Raw genomic sequence first — 18973 nt, 5'->3', positions numbered from 1 at the left:
TGAAGAAAATGATAGCACCATCCACACTGATGACTATGCTGATGACTTCGCTCCAACCTATTGCTTCATGGCAAAAGGTTCAAAGGTACCAAATAGTGCCTTCTCCTCTGATTCAAGTGACTATGAACCTGATGATTATAAGAAACCCAGTTACAGTAAACTTGCTATCATTGCCACTAAACAACAAACTGCCCTGGAAAAGCTTCAGAAACTAATAGATAAAAGTGATGATATGTTGAATGATGAAATGAATCTTACCCAAATTCTCACTGAAGATGTGAAAAGTCTTCACTCTAGATTTGATAATCTTCAGGATCGTTATGATACACTCCTCACTGATCATGAGAAGCTTTCCTATGAATTTCTTCAAAGGAAGCTTGATCTTGAGAAGCTGAGGATGTCTCATGATGATCTTCGTATGGAAAATGATTCATTACTAGCTCAACAAATCAGCGCTGGTCAAGTTGAATTCATTCCTCCATGTCTTAAATTCATTGAACGCGAAACTGCTAATTCCTCACCAGAATCATCAAATGCTACCATTGCTACAAATTCTTCAACTGCACCTGCTGTGTCTATTTCCTCACTTGAGGAAAACACAAATGCTACTGATGAAAATGCAGGGTTGAAGGAATTGTACGTGACAGGCATATACAAAAGCCTCAAAGGACATCAAACTCTTTGTGATGTGCTCAAAAAGCAGATCTTGAACAGGAACCCGAGGAAAGAAGGAATTGTCTTTGAGAGGAAATTAAATGCTGATGGATCTTATTGGAAACCTGAGCAGTATCCCAAAACCTCATGGGTTCCTCCTACTCGGCCTCCTTTTGATCCATCTAATCTCACTGGCTTTTCATGTGAATTATCCTATTCCTCAGATGAGTCATTTGACTCCAACTATAAATTGTTCAAAAATCAATCTGGTGAAGTATTTGGTCGATATGTTGGAACTAACTGCAGGAATGGCCCTCCCTTGAGGAAAATCTGGGTTCCAAAAAGCTGTCTTGAAAATCTTCACGTAAAAGTCCTCATGACACCACCACTGAAGAATCTGAACCCCAGATCAAATTCCTCAGGAGGACCAAAGTCTTCAAGAGGATCAAAATCCTCAACTGGTCAAAACAATGCTAGCACCCGTGCTAATGCATCTAACATGCAGGGAAACTACAAGGAATATGAATATGAGCGTTACTCCTCAAATCATTATGTTCATAAATCCTCAAACCAGTTCTCTGCATATTCATATGAGTTCTTTAATCCCCCTACTGTCAAGAGAAGTGCATTGGCCTCAATGCCACCGTTCTCATATGGTGCTCGCAGGATGATGAATGCTCTGCCACCCCTTCAGATGTGGGTGGTGAAGAAATCGAACTAATCACTTCTGCAGGTCAGGTCTCTAGATGAAAATCATCATCTGAAGAATTTGTTGGAGACCTGAAGAAATGCTTGATAAGACGCAAGCTAATGATTGATGAAATATAAATATTTCACACGTCCTTACATTTCTGTTATGATGAAATTACTGATTTGATGAAATTAGTATCATATTCTTCAAATCTGAAGCATATGAGATGGTAAGCTATACTAATTCATCTGCAGCATGACAAACCCAAGAACACTGAGTGGGTTCTTGATAGTGTGTGCAGACATCACATGACTGGTGATAAAATCTTACTGATGAATATGCCACTAAGTCCATCACCTCTGAAGCAAATCACATATGCTGACAAAGGTAAAAGCAAGGTATTGGGACTTGGCAAAGTGGCTATTTCCAAGGATAGGCATATGGACAAAGTGATGCTTGTTGAATCCCTTGGTTTTAACCTCATGTCAGTCTCGATGCTTTGTGATCTTGATATGATTGTCATCTTTGGTAGATATAGATGTGTAGTCATCATGGAATCTGACAGATCCAAAGTCTTCGAAGGTGTAAGAACAGGGGATTTGTACATTGTTGATTTCTCTACAGGTCCTCAACCAGCCACTTGCTTACTAGCAAAAACCTCAGAAGGATGGCTGTGGCACCGAAGACTAGGTCATGCAGGCATGAGGAATTTGCACACGCTCGCGAAGAAGAAGCATGTCATCGGCATCGAATCGGTCAAATTCCTCAAGGATCATCTCTGCGGTGCTTGTAAATCTGGGAAAATGACCAGATCCAAGCATCCCTCGAAGACTATCATGACCACTACACGTCCTTTCGAATTGCTTCATATGGATTTATTTGGACCTACTCACTATGCCACACTAACCAATGCAGCATCTTTATATGGCTTCGTCATAGTTGATGATTATTCCAGATATACTTGGGTGCATATCATAGTGTATAAAACTGAAGTGCAGGAAATCTTCAAACGATTTTCTTCAAGGGCCTCGACAAACTTTGGCATCAAGATCAAACATATCAGGAGTGACAATGGAACCGAGTTCAAAAACACTGGTCTTGATGATTATCTTGATGAACTTGGTATTACTCACGAATTAGCTGCTCCTTATACTCCTCAGCAGGATGGTGTCGTCGAAAGGAAGAACAGGACTCTGGTTGAAATGGCAAGAACTATGATTGAAGAATATCAGACTCCTCGTCGCTTTTGGCCTGAAGCAATCAACACTGCATGCCATATCATCAACAGGGTATATCTTCACAAATTCCTCAAGAAAACCTCATATGAACTCCTCACTGACAAGAAACCCAATGTAAGTTATTTCAAAGTCTTTGGTGCAAAATGTTGGATTAGAGATCCTCACCATAGCTCAAAATTTGCACCTAAGGCACATGAAGGTTTTATGCTCGGTTATGGAAATGACTCGCACACTTACAGAGTCTTCAACAACTATCACAACAAAGTTGTTGAGACTATAGATGTGCGGTTCGATGAAACTAATGGCTCACAAAGAGAGCAATTGCCTTCTGATCCAGATAAGCTGTCTCCTGAGGAAGCAATAAAGCTCAAACCTACTGAAGACATTGTCCCCACTGAGGAAATTGGTGAAGAAACGATCCCCATCACTGATGAAAATCAAGAAGATGCTCCTGAGGAAATTGCACGAGAACCACTTCCTCAGCCTAGACGAAATCCTCAACCAGCACATTCGATGATTGCAAATGAAATAGAACTTGACAAAATTCTCAACGACATCAACGCGCCAGGTGCTCTCACTCGCTCAAAAGCTTCACACTTAGTTAACTTTTGTGGGCATTTTTCCTTTGTATCCATCACAGAACCCTCAAAAGTTGCTGAGGCTTTTCTGGAACCGGAGTGGATCCAAGCTATGCAAGACGAACTTCTTCAATTGAAGCTGAATGACGTATGGGAGCTCGTCAAATGACCAGATCCTCGCAAGCACAACATCATCGGCACCAAGTGGATTTTCCGAAACAAGCAAGATGAGGACAGTCAAGTGGTGAGGAACAAGGCACGACTTGTAGCCCAAGGCTACACCCAGGTTGAAGGAATAGATTTCAATGAAACTTTTGCACCTGTTGCTAGACTTGAAGCTATTTGAATAGTACTTGCTTATGCTAATCATCATAACATCATCTTATATCAAATGGATGTGAAAAGTGCATTCCTCAATGGTAAGCTTGAGGAAGAAGTATATGTTGCTCAGCCCCCAGGTTTTGAGGATCCAAAGAATCCAGACAAAGTCTTCAGACTTAAAAAGGCTCTTTATGGTCTCAAGCAAGCCCCTCGGGCATGGTATGATACATTGAAGGAATGCCTCATGAAGAAAGACTTCAAACCTGGTTCACTCGATCCAACTCTTTTCACTAAATCCTATGATAATGAGCTATTTGTGTGTCAAATATATGTCGATGATATCATATTCGGCTGTACTGACAAACGATAGAGTGATGAATTTTCCTACATGATGAGTGAAGAATATCAGATGTCCATGATGGGGGAGCTGAAATTCTTCTTAGGTCTTCAAATTCGTCAACAAAGCAATGGAATCTTCATATCACAGGAGAAATACCTCAAGGATGTTCTGAGGAAATTCGACATGCATGAATGCAAAGGTGCCAAGACTCCAATGCCTACCAACGGCCACCTCGGCACTGATGAAAATGGTAAAGATTTCGATCAACACGTATACCGTTCTATGATTGGTTCTTTATTGTATCTATGTGCATCTAGGCCAGATATAATGCTTAGTGTTTGCATGTGTGCACGTTTTCAAGCAAAACTGAAGGAATCACACCATAAGGCTGTGAAACATATTCTTCGATACTTAGCTCACACACCAACACTAGGATTATGGTATCCCAATGGCTCAAATCTTCATCTGGTAGGGTATTATGATTCTGACTATGGTGGTGACCGTGTGGATCGCAAGTCAACTTCTAGCACATGTCATTTCCTCGGAAGATCACTAGTTTGCTGGTCCTCAAAGAAGCAGAACTGCATATCACTCTGCACTGCCGAAGCTGAGTACATTGCTGCTGGTTCTAGCTGTGCTCAATTACTATGGATGAAGCAAACCCTCAAGGACTGCGACATCAACATGAAGAATGTGCCTCTCTACTGTGATAATGAGAGTGCTATCAAGATTGCATACAACCTAGTACAACACTCAAAGACCAAGCACATCCAGATTCGTCATCATTTTCTGCGGGACCATGTCCTCAAGGGCAATATCATCATCGACAATGTGAAGACTCATGATCAACTGGTAGATATCTTCACTAAGCCCTTGGATGAGAAAAGGTTTTGCAAGTTGCGGTGTGAGCTAAATATCTTAGAATCTTCAAATGTTTTGTAAAAACATGCACACATCCTAACACTTATGCAAAATTGATGACTTAGATGTGCAACACATGATGAATCGATTTTCTTCAACTCATGAAAATGTCACTCTGAGTGTGAAGAAATCAACGAAGAAATTGATTCTCAAGGCCCTACGACAATTGTACGCGGCGTCTGTAATCAACATTCTTATATGGTGGGTCATGCAACCGCCCAATGTGAAATTCCTCAAGTTGATTTTCTTCAAATGTTCTATTTCCTCAAAAAAATTTAAAAAAACAGTTGTTCTTCATTGTGACAATTTATCACAAAATCTTCAAAAACACTTGATGACTTTCATTTGACTAGATGGACTGTGATTTCAAGTCCTCAACAACATTCACTTATTACTATTTCTTCAAGTTGATATTTCTGCTAAGTGAATGTGATCGGACCCTACTTTCCCTCTATGCTATACTCATCCAGTCTATTCAATTCTTCATATGCGTTCTACTTGAAACTTTGTTCAAAATCCTCACTGCGTCCTTGTCAGCTAATGATTTTGTAACGAAAATCCTCAAATCTTCAAACATTGTTTCTTCAATACACAGTAACTGAACCCCACTTCCCACGATCGGATAACCACGATCTCCAGTATCTCCACCGCATTGTTCGGGAGCTACACGTGTCCTGCGAAGACGTAGAGGCAGGGGCTGTTTGGTCCGAAATTTTCGTGCCAACAGTAACTATTTGGCTATAAATATGTCCTTATCCCCCTCGGCATACTCTTCTTCGCTCCATCGCTCTCGTGCCACAGCAAACACCACCGAACCCTAGCGACATCGCTGGTAGTCTCGTCGCCGGTGAGGAAGAGCTTCAGTGCCTCGACTTCTCCGTCGCATGAACCACGCCAGAGTCGGACCATCTTCGTCCGCTGCCGCCGTAGACGTCCTCTGTCGCCGGGTTAGGGTGCATTGGACACGCGACCGAAGAGCTTCTCTACACACCTTTCTGTGTTCTTCGTGCGCACCTTCCAGGGTAAATAGAATCCCATTTTTACCGCAAGTTAGATCTAAAATTTTACATCTTCTATGTGAAATCTGTTTTTCCTCAAGAATCGATAAGCACTTGATTCCTCAAACACTGCCTATCACCACATCATTGATGAACTATACTAAGCATCTAAGATTTTCACGAGATTCCTCAATTGTGCAAATTTTCGGATTTGTACAACTCTGGAACCCAAGAACAGTATGCTTAGGCAAATTTCTCAACCACTGGTTATATTCCTCAAACTATCAAACTTTTTCATTTTCTTCAAATCTGAGAACGCATATGACCTCTCCAAATTCCTCGCAACTATACTCTGTTCACAGGTACACACATGTCAGCTGATGAATCTCTCGGTTCTCCTCACATTAACTCATTTGCAGCGTTTCTGGAAGAAAATCTTCAAGTCTCATCAGAATCCTCAAGAGTTCAATCTCATCAGCAAAATCCTCAGCTGAAGAAAATGGAGGATGACAGAAAACAGAAGGGAGGAAAGAAACTTGAGCAAAACACAGCTGCTGATATCCCTGAGGATATTTACTTGGACTATTGCACGCCTGATGAAAATGAGACAATGGCCAAGAGAAAGATACGGCTTCAGAAGATAGAACACCGATGGGCGAAGGAATGGAAGGAATACAGGTTTGTGACTCCCAAGTATGCGAAGAAATTCGCTCTGAAGCCCCCTCGCGGACGGGCCCCACTTGAGGATCATCAAGTAGCACATCCCTCAAGCCTCAAGACCATTGATGACTATCCACATGAGAAGGAAAAGCATCTGGCTAAGCTCAAGAAGCAGGCAGAAACTACAGTGAGGAAATTCAATGAATCCTCAGCTGCTACCTCAGCTGTTGCGACTTCCTCTACCGCTGAGACTTCTGGTTCATAAATTCCTCAAATGCAGTCTATACCGTCTAAACCAAGGGCTCCAAAGCCTCAAGAGAAGTCTTCTGAGGCTTCAGTCACAAAACCCTCAGCACCGAAACCTTCAGCACCAAAACCATCAGCGCCAAAACCCTCAGTACCAATCTCCTCAGCTCCAAAATCCTCAGCACCACCACCAAAGCCTCAAGAGAAGCCAGTACAGAAGCAAGTCATGAAGCCTATGACCGCCAGCTCCAGCTCCTCACTCCCAGCTGCAACCAGCTCGGAGACAAAGTCTTCAACACCTCCTACGAAGACTCAGGTATCTGCTGAACGTGCAACTCTGCCAAGCCCCGGCAAAATCATCACTGTCTCGTCTACATCAGAGGGCAGTGATGAATATGATGATCAAACCCTGCAAGCCATCATCAGAAATAAGCAGGTCAAAGTTGCAAAGCTTAAAAAGGAGAAATTCCTCAAGCAGAATCTCCTCAACTTGACTCCTGATGCACTCGTATCAACATAGGCAGAGCTGAAGAAATTGACTGACAAGTACTCCAAGCTGTCAGATCGTAAGAGTCTCAAAAGCAATTTCATCAAGCTGGCCACTAGTGTTGTTGATGACTACAATAAGAAGGCTGCACCCTGAGCACCAACTTCTCAGCCCTTGATTGAGGAGCCAGCAGATGAATCTCCTCATGATGAGGAAACTCCTCAAGCTGAGGAATTACACCAAGAACGCCATGTGGATGAACCGGCTATTGAGGAAATCATCATGGAAACTCCAGCTGATGAATTTGTTGCAGCTGATGAGACTGCCCGTGACCCAGCTGCTTCATCAAAGCAAGATGATGAATCTGTTCCAGCTGGTTCCTCAATACCAGCTGAAGAATCTGTCAAGAGAACCCCTTCACCAAAAGCTTCAACGGTAAAGAAGATGACTCCGTCTGCATCAGACGTGAAGAAACCCAGGGCTGCTGAGAAGGAAGCCAAAAAGAGAAAGGCCTCCTCAGCAAAAGAATAAACAGAGGCCAAGCGCCTCAAAGCACTTGAAGAAACTGCTCCTCTGGACCCTGTGCCCCTGAATGTCGCTCCTTCTTATGAAATGGTCATCATTGATGATCCAGCAAAACAGGCAGATGAGGAAATGAAGGGTGCCGTCTCTGAGGAACACACTGACGAGGAAATTCATATCGACGAAAGTCCTCACCCTGTCATTCCTCAAAAAGACACTGCTCAAGAATCAGCTGCACCAGCTGATGAAACTGCATCTGCCACCAAGCCAGCTGAGGAAGAACAAACTGAAAATCCTCAAACTGATGACATTCAACGCTCTGAGAAAAATCCTCAAGATGAGGAACAGGCTAACCCAACTCCTCCAACTGAGCAAGAAGAAGCTATTCCTTAGCCTGATGCACAGCAAGAGCAAGCCCCTCAGCCTAACGCACAGCCAGAGCGATCTCCTCAGCCTGAAGTATCAGCTGCTGAAATTCCTCACCCTGAGGAAAATGCTGAGGAGAATGCACCTGACCAAGACAATGCATTCATCGTGCTCAACCCAGAGACTGCCATTGTTGTCTCCGCTCCTGTTCCTCAGCAAAATCTTAAGCCAGTTCAGCGTCAGCAATTCTCTAAGCGTCCCAAGTTTCAAAAGGAAAATTTCTTTGAAGAACGCATGTACTTCATTGGACAGAACCCCTATGACAAGCCTCAAATGAGGCATCTGAAGTTTTGGACTAGGAATCAGATGAATTACTATGCCTCTGTAATATGTGGACGAAACAAGATATTTCAGCACAGGCATATTCCTCATGTTGAACTTGAAGCAATACCGTGCCTGGAGCCAGTCCTCAGTGTACTCCATGATGCTGGTTTACTACCTATGTGCTCCGACATCTCTGACTAGAACAGCGAGCTAATTCTTCAGTTCTATGCCGCTCTTCACATCTCTGGCAACCCTGAAGACATTAACACTTGGGTGTTTGATTGGATGTCACAGAACACTCACTACAAGGCTCCTGCTACTGAACTCCTCCGAGAACTGCCTGCACCAATTCCCTCAGATGAGGCTGTGAAGCTTTATGGTGAGCGTGAGCTGCCAAATGGGATGATGGAAGTCCTCATGAAGCCTTTGGCTGAAGGAAAATCTCCGAGAACAACCTTCCTCGTCCACGAGCTCAAGTACACACCCAGATCTGTTTACAGAATCCTCTGTAGTGTGCTCGCGCTGATCAAAGGCCATGATGATGAAGAAGATGTTGTAGGCCTCATGAAGAATATCCTCTTCAACATCATTCATGGTATTCCTATAAACATCCATGATTTCTTCTTGAGGACTTTGGCCGACAATGCTATGTGTCCTTTTGATCACAAGATATATGCCCCATGGATCATGAGATTCATCAGGACAAGGACAAGCATCAACTTCCATGCTGATTTCCAAAACCATGTTGGTTATATGCCTCCTATCCGGGTCAACAAGAAGACTTTCGAGTCCATTGAAGGAAAAGGCAAATCCGTGATTGAAGAAGGCAGTAGGCCCTTGATGGCCAGTTCAGAGAGCCTGAAGCTTATTCTTCATGGGATGATACTGAGACTCGTCCGGCAAGCCCCGTTCCTCCTCGCGCGATGAATACCAGAGAGCTCCTCCTCAGTCTTCACCAGAAGGTGGATCGCAACCACAAGTGGGTCAAACGCCAGTTTGGTGCCATTGTGAAAACCCTCACTGAAACACAGAACTCTGTGAAGCTCAACCATCACTATCTGCATGAGGTTTTTGATCGCACCTGGGCTACACTTGCACATCTGAAGACTCAGATTGAGCTTGAAGAAATGGACTTTGAACGAGACTTTGAATGGTCGTGGCCTCCCAGGAAGAAGTTCAGGCCTATTCCAGTTCCAGACCTTGAAGACAGCTCCTTTTCTTCATTCCGCACTTCTGAAACTGATGAAGAACAGCTCAACACAGCTACCGGTCCAAGGAAGAAGACTACTCCCAAGAAGCAGCACGGCTCTTCATCAACCGCCAAGAAGTAAAAGTCTTCACGGGCGTTAGTCCTGAGTTTGTCCCTTTTTGTCACTTCATGACAAAGGGGGAGAAACTTGAGAGTTAGTCTTCAAGCGGGATATTTTTGGGGCTTATGAACTATATTTAAGTTACAAACTCTTGGCTCTTCTAAAGTTTTTATGTAATGAGTTGTAACTTAAGCCCGATGGTACTGTGACGCTTTTGAACGTTTTTCTTCGCATGCTTATTCCTCAAGTTTTAATGCACGCATGCTGGAATTCGTCAGATACCATTTGTCATCATGCATTTTCATTTTCTTCATATGATATGTTACATGTATGCATGATTTACAAGACTCAGGGGGAGATCTCCATGATATAAATCATCAATGTGCATTTGCTGTGAAAAGCAAAATCCTCAAGATATGCACATCTTCAGGGGGAGTCTCTCTGAATCTTGATTTCAAATTCCTCAAACGAGTATTTACACTTCATATTTTTGATCCATGTTGAAGACTTAACCTAATTGTCATCAACCACCAAAAAGGGGGAGATTGTAAGTACATCTAGTGCCCCTTAGTGATTTTGGTGGTTTGAAGACTTATAGGTTAAGTATCTAATGTGTTTGTGAGTATACACAGGATCTATAAGTCATTGAGGAGTTTGAGATATTTGAAGAATATCGACCCCTAAAAATATATGTCTTCTGTTGAAGAAATTGGCCTGAAGCTGAAGAAATGAATCGCGAGGAATCTACGATGAAATTGATATTCCTCATGAAGATACTGATATTAAGGAATCCGGTGTGTCATGGAGAAAATGACTCTGAAGAATTTGAAGCATGAAGATTTACACTATGTGTTCTATTTTCTTCGCATTTGAGTAATAGGAACACCGTACTGTTAAAGGGGGTCGAAGTTACACTTTGGAATGAATTTCCTCATGATGATCAACCCAAGCCTAATCCTACCAAAAGCCTCAAGTGAGGAATACGAGTGACATGAGGACTCTCACAGTTGAGGGTTCCGACCGTGTCAATAGCCACGCCAAGTCATTGGTCTTATCCACTCCAACGGTCATATTATTTAAGGGCATTAGTGTCAAATCATGTCGGGATGCTCCCAGGCTATAAATAGCCATTCCACAACCATTAGCTGGTTGGCTGCTCCGTTAGAAACTGACACTTGTCATAAGAGCAACCCAATTCCTCAGAGTCTTCGAGAGTAATTCATCAGTGAGGAAATACACCATATACCGAAACCACAAACCAAACCTAGTGATTGAGCATCACCGAAGAAGTTGTTCCTGTGTGGGACTGAAGCCTTTTACCTTTGAGGATTGTGCATCCTCCAGACGGTTAGGCGTCATGGTCTAGAGCTTTCCAGCAGTCAACTGTGGATCGTCGGGTGACCAAGTTTGTGAGGGTTTGGAAGTCTGCCCTGAAGACTTACCACGAGTGTTGGGCGAGGACTGTGTGCCCTTAGCTCAAGGAGAATACGGTAGGGATTGTGTGTCCCGGGATTGTGTGTCCTTTGGTTTCAATACCAAGCCGCTCCAAACCAGATGTACGACTGTCACAACAGTTGGAACTCGGTCATCAACGACTGTCTTCACTCAGAAACGGGTTCTAATTCCTCAACTCCTTACTTTCCTCGTATTATGTGTTGATGACTTTCACAACGACTGTTTGAAGAATTTGCTAAAGACTTTCTCTGAATTTCATCAACCCCAAATTCTTCACGTCAGTTAATCCTCATCTGTATTCTGCGTGCCTGCTCTTTGTGCAATCTGTTTTCACATTCCTCACTCTGAAAAACTGTTGTTGTGAAACTTTGCACTTCTGATCCTTTACTGTTTCCTCTGTAAGTTAGTCATCAGTGAGGAATTTCCTCAACAGGAATTTCCTTAGTGATGAAATTCTAAAAATCTCCTACTCACCCCCCTCTAGTCGATATAACGCACTTTCAGTGATAGGTACCCAAAGAGGATACAAAAACCTCCATCTTCATGTGCATTGAGTAGAAAGAGAAGTCTTGATTCCTCTCAATTAGTTTTGAGACATGGATTTGGTAATATTAAGAGCTATGTTTTTAGTGTGTTGTGAATCTAGAAATACTTGTGTTGAAGTTAGTGATTCCCGTAGCATGCACGTATGGTGAACCGCTATGTTTGGAAGTCGGAGCATAATTGATCTATTGATTGTCATCCTTTGTGTTGAGGTCGGGATCGCGTGATGGTTAACACCTACCAACCCTTCCCCTAGGAGTATGCGTTTAGCACTTTGTTTCGATTACTAATAAAAACATTCGCAACAAGTATGTGAGTTCTTCATGACTAATCCGAGTCCATGGTATAGATGCACTTTCACCTTCCACCATTGCTAGCCTCTCTAGTGTCGTGCAACTTTCGCTAGTGCACCAACCCACCATATGCCTTCCTCAAAACAGCCACCATACCTACCTACTACAGCATTTTCATAGCCACTCCGAGATATATTGCCATGCAACTCCCATCGTTCTGTCTCATGACTTGTGCCATCACTCTTATATTGCCATTGCATGATCGTAAGATAGCTAGCGAGATGTTTTCAACGTCATACGCCAAGCTAGATCGTTGCACATCCTTGGTACACTACCGGAGGCATTTCCTATAGATTTATCATAATTTTGAGCTTTGAAGCTGTGAGTAAATAAAAGTGTGATGATCATCATTATTAGAGCATTGTCCCATGTGAGGAAATACAAAAAAGAGGCCAAAGAGACAAAAAAAGAGAAAAGAGAGAAAAAGAGAGAAGGGACAATGCCACTATCTTTTTCCACACTTGTGCTTCATAATAGCACCATGTTCTTCATGATTGAGAGCTTCTTGCTTCGTCACCACCATATGGTAGTGGGAATCTTCATTATATAAATTGGCTTGTATATTCCAATGATGGGCTTCCTCAAAATTGCCCTAGGTCTTCATGAGCAAGCAAGTTGGATGCACACCCACTAGTTTTCCTTTTGAGCTTTCACATACTTATAGCTCTAGTGCATCCCTTGTATGGCAATACCTACTCATTCACATTGATATCTATTAATGGGCATCTCCATAGCCCTTTGATACGTCGAGTCAATGTGACCATCTCCTCCTTTTTGTCTCACAACCACCACCACACTCTATTCCACCTATAGTGCTATATCCATGGCTCACGCTCATGTATTGCGTGATAGTTATAAATTTTTTGAGAAAGTAAGAGTGCGAAAACAATTACTTGGCCAATACCGGGGTTGTGCATGATTTACATTACTTGTGTGAGGATGATGGAGCATAGCCAGACTATATGATTTTGTAGGGATAACTTTCCTTGGCCTTGTTATTTTGAAAGTTCATGATTACCTTGCTAGTTTGCTTGAAGTATTTTTTAATGTCAATAGCAAACTATTGTTTTGAATCTTACGGATCTGAACATTCATGTCACGTGAAATAAGTTGCAAAGGACAACTATGCTAGGTAGCATTCCACATCAATAATTCATTCTTTATCACTTCCCTACCCGAGGACGAGCAGGAGTTAAGCTCGGGGATGCTTGATACGTCTCCAACGTATCTATAATTTTTGATGGTTTCATGTTATTATCTTGTCAAACTTTGGATGTTTTGCATGTCTTTTATATAATTTTTGGGACTAACTTATTAACTCAGTGCCAAGTGCCAGTTCCTGTTTTTTCCATGTTTTGACCCCTTTCAGAGGAGATTTTGAAATAGAGTCGAAACGGAATAAAATCCCTGCAAAGATTTTTTCCGTAACGGAAGAAGATCAGGAGACTTGAGAGCCAAGGCAAGGGGGGCCCACAAGCCCTCACCCCACTGCCAGGGGGGAGGCCGCGGCACACAGGCTTGTGGGCCCCCTGGACATCCTTTGCCCTAGGGTTTGCGCCTATATATCCCCAAAAATTCCACAATAAATCAGGAGATCATAGAAAGTACTTTTCCGCCGCCGCAAGCTTCTGTCTCCGCAAGATCCCATCTGGGGCACGTTCTGGTGCCCTGCCAGAGGGGGGATTTGGATACGGAGGGCTTGTTCATCAACACCATGACCTCTCCAATGATGCGTGAGTAGTTCACCATAGACCTACGGATCCATAGCTAGTAACTAGATGGCTTCTTCTCTCTCTTGGATCTTCAATACATAGTTCTCCATGATCTTCATGGAGATCTATCCGATGTAATCTTCTTTTGCGGTGTGTTTGTCGAGATCCGATGAATTGTGGATTTATGATCAGATTATCCATGAATCTTATTTGAGTTTCTTTTGATCTCTCATGCATGATTTCATATCCTTGTAATTCTCTTCGAGTTCTGGGTTTTGTTTGGCCAACTAGATCTATGATTCTTGCAATGGGAGAAGTGCTTGGTTTTGGGTTCATACCGTGCGGTGACCTCACCCAGTGACAGAAGGGGTAGCGAGGCACACATCGTGTTGTTGCCATCAAGGGTAAAAGGATGGGGGTTTCATCATTGGTTTGAGTTTATCCCTCTACATCATGTCATCTTGCTTAAGGTGTTACTCTGTTCGTCATGAACTCAATACACTAGATGCATGCTGGATAGCGGTCGATGTGTGGAGTAATAGTAGTAGATGCAGAAAGTATCGGTCTACTTGTCTCGGACGTGATGCCTATATGTATGATCATTGCCTTAGATATCGTCATGACTTTGCGCTGTTCTATCAATTGCTCGACAGTAATTTGTTTACCCACCATGATATTTGCTATTTTGAGAGAAGCCTCTAGTGAACACTATGGCCCCCGGGTCTACTCCACGCCATATTTTCAGCCTTACACTTTTTACTTTGTTGCACTTTCCTCCTTCATATCTCACTTTGCAAACAATCTTGAAGGGATTGACAACCCCTTTATAGCATTGGGGGCAAGCTCGTTTGTGTTTGCGCAGGTACTCTGGACTTGACGAGATTCTTCTACTGGATTGATACCTTGGTTCTCAAACTGAGGGAAATACTTACTGTTCATGTGCTGCATCACCCTTTCCTCTTCAAGGGAAAAACCAACGCAAGCAAGTCTCCGTCAATGTGTCAATTTCTGGCGTTGTTGTTTGAGAAGTAGCAGGGCCCTGCGCCACGAAGAGAGGAGCTCCCCCCAGCACCACCCTTGGGGGCTCCAGATTGCGGTCAGCCCTCGGGGGCTCGACTGCTCTTGGCCCTGGAGGCACAGGACGATGATTGGATGTAGGAACTCGGGGCATCCCTGCTCCACGGCACATTGCTGGAGAAGGAGGAAGACGCGGAGCGCGTAGCATGACAAGCCTCGACCTACTGCTTGCGGGACGACAACTTGTACCGGCTCCCGAATGATGTTGCACTGCGGTGCATTTCCACGGAGCAGGGGCGCGAATTGCTGGCCGACATCCACCGAGGGGACTGCGGGCATCACTCCTCTTCGCGCACGCTCGTAGGTAAGGCGTTCTGATCAGGCTTCTACTGGCCTATAGCGTTGGACGACGCCACCGAGCTGGTCTGGTCTTGCGCGGCCTGCCGTTTCCATGCCAAGCAGATTCACAAGCCCGCACAGGGCCTCCAGACCACCCCGTTTTCTTGGCCCTTCGCGGTTTGGGGGCTGGACATATTGGGGCCCTTCCCGCGGGCGGCGGGCGGCTTTCTCTACCTCTACGTCGCCATCGACAAATTCACCAAGTGGGCGAAGGTGGAGCCCGTGCGCATCGTCCCTGCCGGGTCGGCCATCAAATTCATCAAGGGCCTCGTGAGCCGCTTCGGCATCCCCAACCGCATCATCACCGACAATGGTTCACAGTTCACCAGCTAGCTCTTCAAGACTTATGATGCTAACCTAGGAACACAGGTATGCTACGCATCGGTGGCCCACCCACGGAGCAATGGTCAGACAAAGCGCGCCAACGCAGAGGTCCTGCAAGGCCTCAAGGTGAGGAGCTTCAAGAAGAAGCTCGAAGCTTGCAGCCGGGGTTGGGTCGACGAGCTCTTGTCGGTGATGTGGTCCATCCGCACCACCGCGACCAAGCTCATCGGCGAAACCTCGTTCTTCCCCGTCTATAGAGCTGAGGCGGTCCTTCCCCACGAGATCAAGCACCGGTCCCCGTGGGTCATGGCATTCGATGAGGAGCGTCAGGAGGCAGCGCGGGGGATGGACCTCGTGCTTGGAGAGGAGGCGTGCCGTCGGGCCTCACTCCGAGCCGCGAGGTACCAACAGGCCTTGCAGCGCTATCACTCCCGCAACATCCGCTCCAGGACCCTTGAAGTCGGCGACCTCGTCTTGGGGCGGGTTCAATCCAGGGAGGGCTTGCATAAGTTCTCGCCCATGTGGGAGGGCCTGTTCAAGGTGGCCCATGTCTCCAGGCTTGGCGCCGTGCGTTCGGAGACACAAGACCGAGTCCCCATCCAGAATGCCTAGAACATCCAACATCTCAGGAAGTTCTACCCATACCGCCTCTGCATCTTCCTTCAATCCTTCCGGAACCTACACAAGACGGAGGCAATCAACTTAGTCCGCCAATGACTATGCCCGCAACTGGCAATGAAATCCACTCAGTCGACCATTGACTCGGGGGTAGGGACACTCGCGAGGCCAACGCATCCTGGCGACCTCCTAGATACACCCCCACCGTGACACTCTCACGTAATAACCAGCCGAGGCCGTATATGCCCAGGGCCCCCCGAGGACGGGAGGGGTCCATCCCACGCCTAGTGGAAGCCCTATGCTCCGCGCTGGGAGGATACGGAGGCGGAGAATAGATTAGGTGCCGGATGCGGCTTTCATTTTCTTTTTCTAGCTTGGATTTGTTGATACTTACGAAATCAAACTCGGGCCTTTTTCAAATGAAGTCTTTTCAAAAACTTGCTTTCTTGGTCGTTCTCCATAGCGCGCCCTCTTCCTCTGAGTCGACATTCGCCTGCCCAACCCCCCCCCCCCCCCCCCGCTCGTACCCCGCGTGCGGGGGCTAGGGGCACGGTGATAACACCTTGCCAAGGCCTTGGCGCCCAGACCCTCGCGTGGCACTCACGGACGAGTCGGCAGACTCATGCCATCTGATACTCGCTCAACAGTCCCATCAACGGCTCGACGCGCCACCCTGGAGAGGGAACAAAAATTGGTCTTTTCTCACAATAGTTGTTTCTCTTGGGACAACTTGAGCGCCTAAGGGGGCTCCTGAGCAACCCGCCTCAAGAGCGTCACCGGTCACAAAGCCACTTCACCACCCTGGTGCCGTCCGGGCACGTTCGGTCATCATCGGGCGTGTCAGGGCCTCGCCCCGTGAGGAACAACCTTAGTAATGGGTTGCGCCTCACCATGACAGGGAAATGTGTGGGACCGGGACCTGCCGACGCACAGCATCCTGAATGCAGACTAGGGATCTCCAGAAACCAGACCCCTCACCCTTCAAAAGCGGAAAGCAGAATCCCCCAGGGCCTCTTGGACGTCTAAGGGGGGTCTTGAGCATCGCACCTCAGGAGCCTTACTGATCACAAAGCCACTTGGCCACCCTGGTGCCGTCCACACACATTCGGTCCACATCGGGGGTGTCAGGGCCTTGCCCTGTAAGGAATGACCTTGGTAATAGGCCGCGCCTCACGACGACAAGGAAATGTGCGGGACTGGGACTTGTCGAGGTAGAGCCGCTTGAATGTCTAAGGGGGCTCCTGACCATCGCGCCTCGGGAGTCTTACCGGTCGCAAAGCCACTTGGCCACCCTGGTGCCGTCCACACACATTCGGTCGCTATCAGGGGTGTTAGGGCCCCGCTGGATGAGGAACATCCTTGGTAACGGGTCGCGCCCCACAGCAACAGGGAAATGTGCGGGACCGGGGCCTGCTGACATAGAGCATCGACCCACTTCACCTGCAGCGAGGAGAAGCCAATCGAGCAAGAAGCCCCTCGAACGCCATCACCATGCCTCACAACCGAAGAGGTTCATTGCAAGCACACCGAGCTCAGTATCCAAACCGACCAAACGCAACAGTAATAACAAAAGGGGGCGGTCGCCCAAATCCATTACATGCCCGAAGGGCCTATCCTTGTTTTCATTGACGTTGGATCAGAAGTATGGAGGAGACATCTAGCGATGGAGGCCCCAAGAGGGGGGCTGCCTCCGCAGACGTCTGACAACTGCGCGCCGGCGCTTAGTCCGTGTCCTCCTCCTTCATAGGCGCCACAGGAGCAGACGAGCGGCACCGCACTTGGGGGCTTTCTCCCATGGTTCGGGTGCGGCGGCGAGGCGGCTCGTCGTAGCTGCTGTCGCTCGGGCTCCCTCCGAAGGGGGTGTCGCTGCTGCTGGAGCCGCGGCGCCCACGGTCGTAGACAGGCTCATCTACAGGATCGCCACGGCCGGCGTCATCCGGGCAGCAACCCAGACGCTCGCCCTCGTCCCCAAAGATCTTGGCGAAGAGCGTCGCCTCCCCGTCGTACTTGAAGTGGAAGTAGCGCCTCCCCTTTAGGCCTTGAGCGCGGGGGAACATCTGCCACCCGCGGTTCACGTACATGTAGTGCGGGAGGTGACCTCGATCTCCACCCAGGACGCCCCGCCGTAGAAGCTATCAGCCTACAACCAGAGGCCTAGGAGCCCGCCGGTCGGCAGCGCCTTCGCGAAGAAGTTCGGGAGCTGGAGCCATGCAATCTTCGGCCTATCCACCCACGTCACAAACTCCATCGCAGTGTCAGTTGAATGAGTCCGCGGGCGTGGCGGTCGGGTGGACATCACCGACCTGCCACCTCGGCCGATGCGGACGCTCGCGCCAATCGACGCTCCGCCACCGCCGCCGATGGTGATTCCAGGGCGGGTGGAACCATGACCACGCGTGCGGGAGACCGCTGTCGACACCGCTGCGTACTTTTGAGGGTGGCCGCGGCCCCTCTTGGGTGGCGGGACAACGAAACCTCCCCCAGAAGCCTTCCCCTCCTCGGCAGCAGAATACCTCCTCACCGGCGCCATGCTGAGGGGGTGGACGGCTGGAGGTGGAACATGAAGAAGATGGAGGCAATGTGGACCTTATCGCCCTCGCCAGGTCGTATATATGGCCGGTGGCAAACTGGTGTCCCTCCGTGTTCCTGGTCCCACACAGCTCATGAGGAAGCGCACCCGCATGGCGTGCATAGAGGTGACGTCCCCAAGGAGCAATGATGGCTGGTGCAGCGCCCGGTCGTCGCGTCAGTTTGACCAGACGTGCCTCCGAGCACCTCAGAAACGGGGAGTGTTGCCACTTGGCTGCGCGACACTCGTGAAGCCCGGTCCACAGACTTTTAGGGACCGCGACGCTTCAGGCCGCCCTCAAGGCTTCGCTAAGAAGCCGGCCCAGGC

Source organism: Hordeum vulgare, chromosome 1H, assembly GCF_904849725.1.
Source record: "Hordeum vulgare subsp. vulgare chromosome 1H, MorexV3_pseudomolecules_assembly, whole genome shotgun sequence".
NCBI classification, from domain to species: Eukaryota; Viridiplantae; Streptophyta; class Magnoliopsida; order Poales; family Poaceae; genus Hordeum; species Hordeum vulgare.
Note: the sequence above shows the minus strand (reverse complement) of the source record.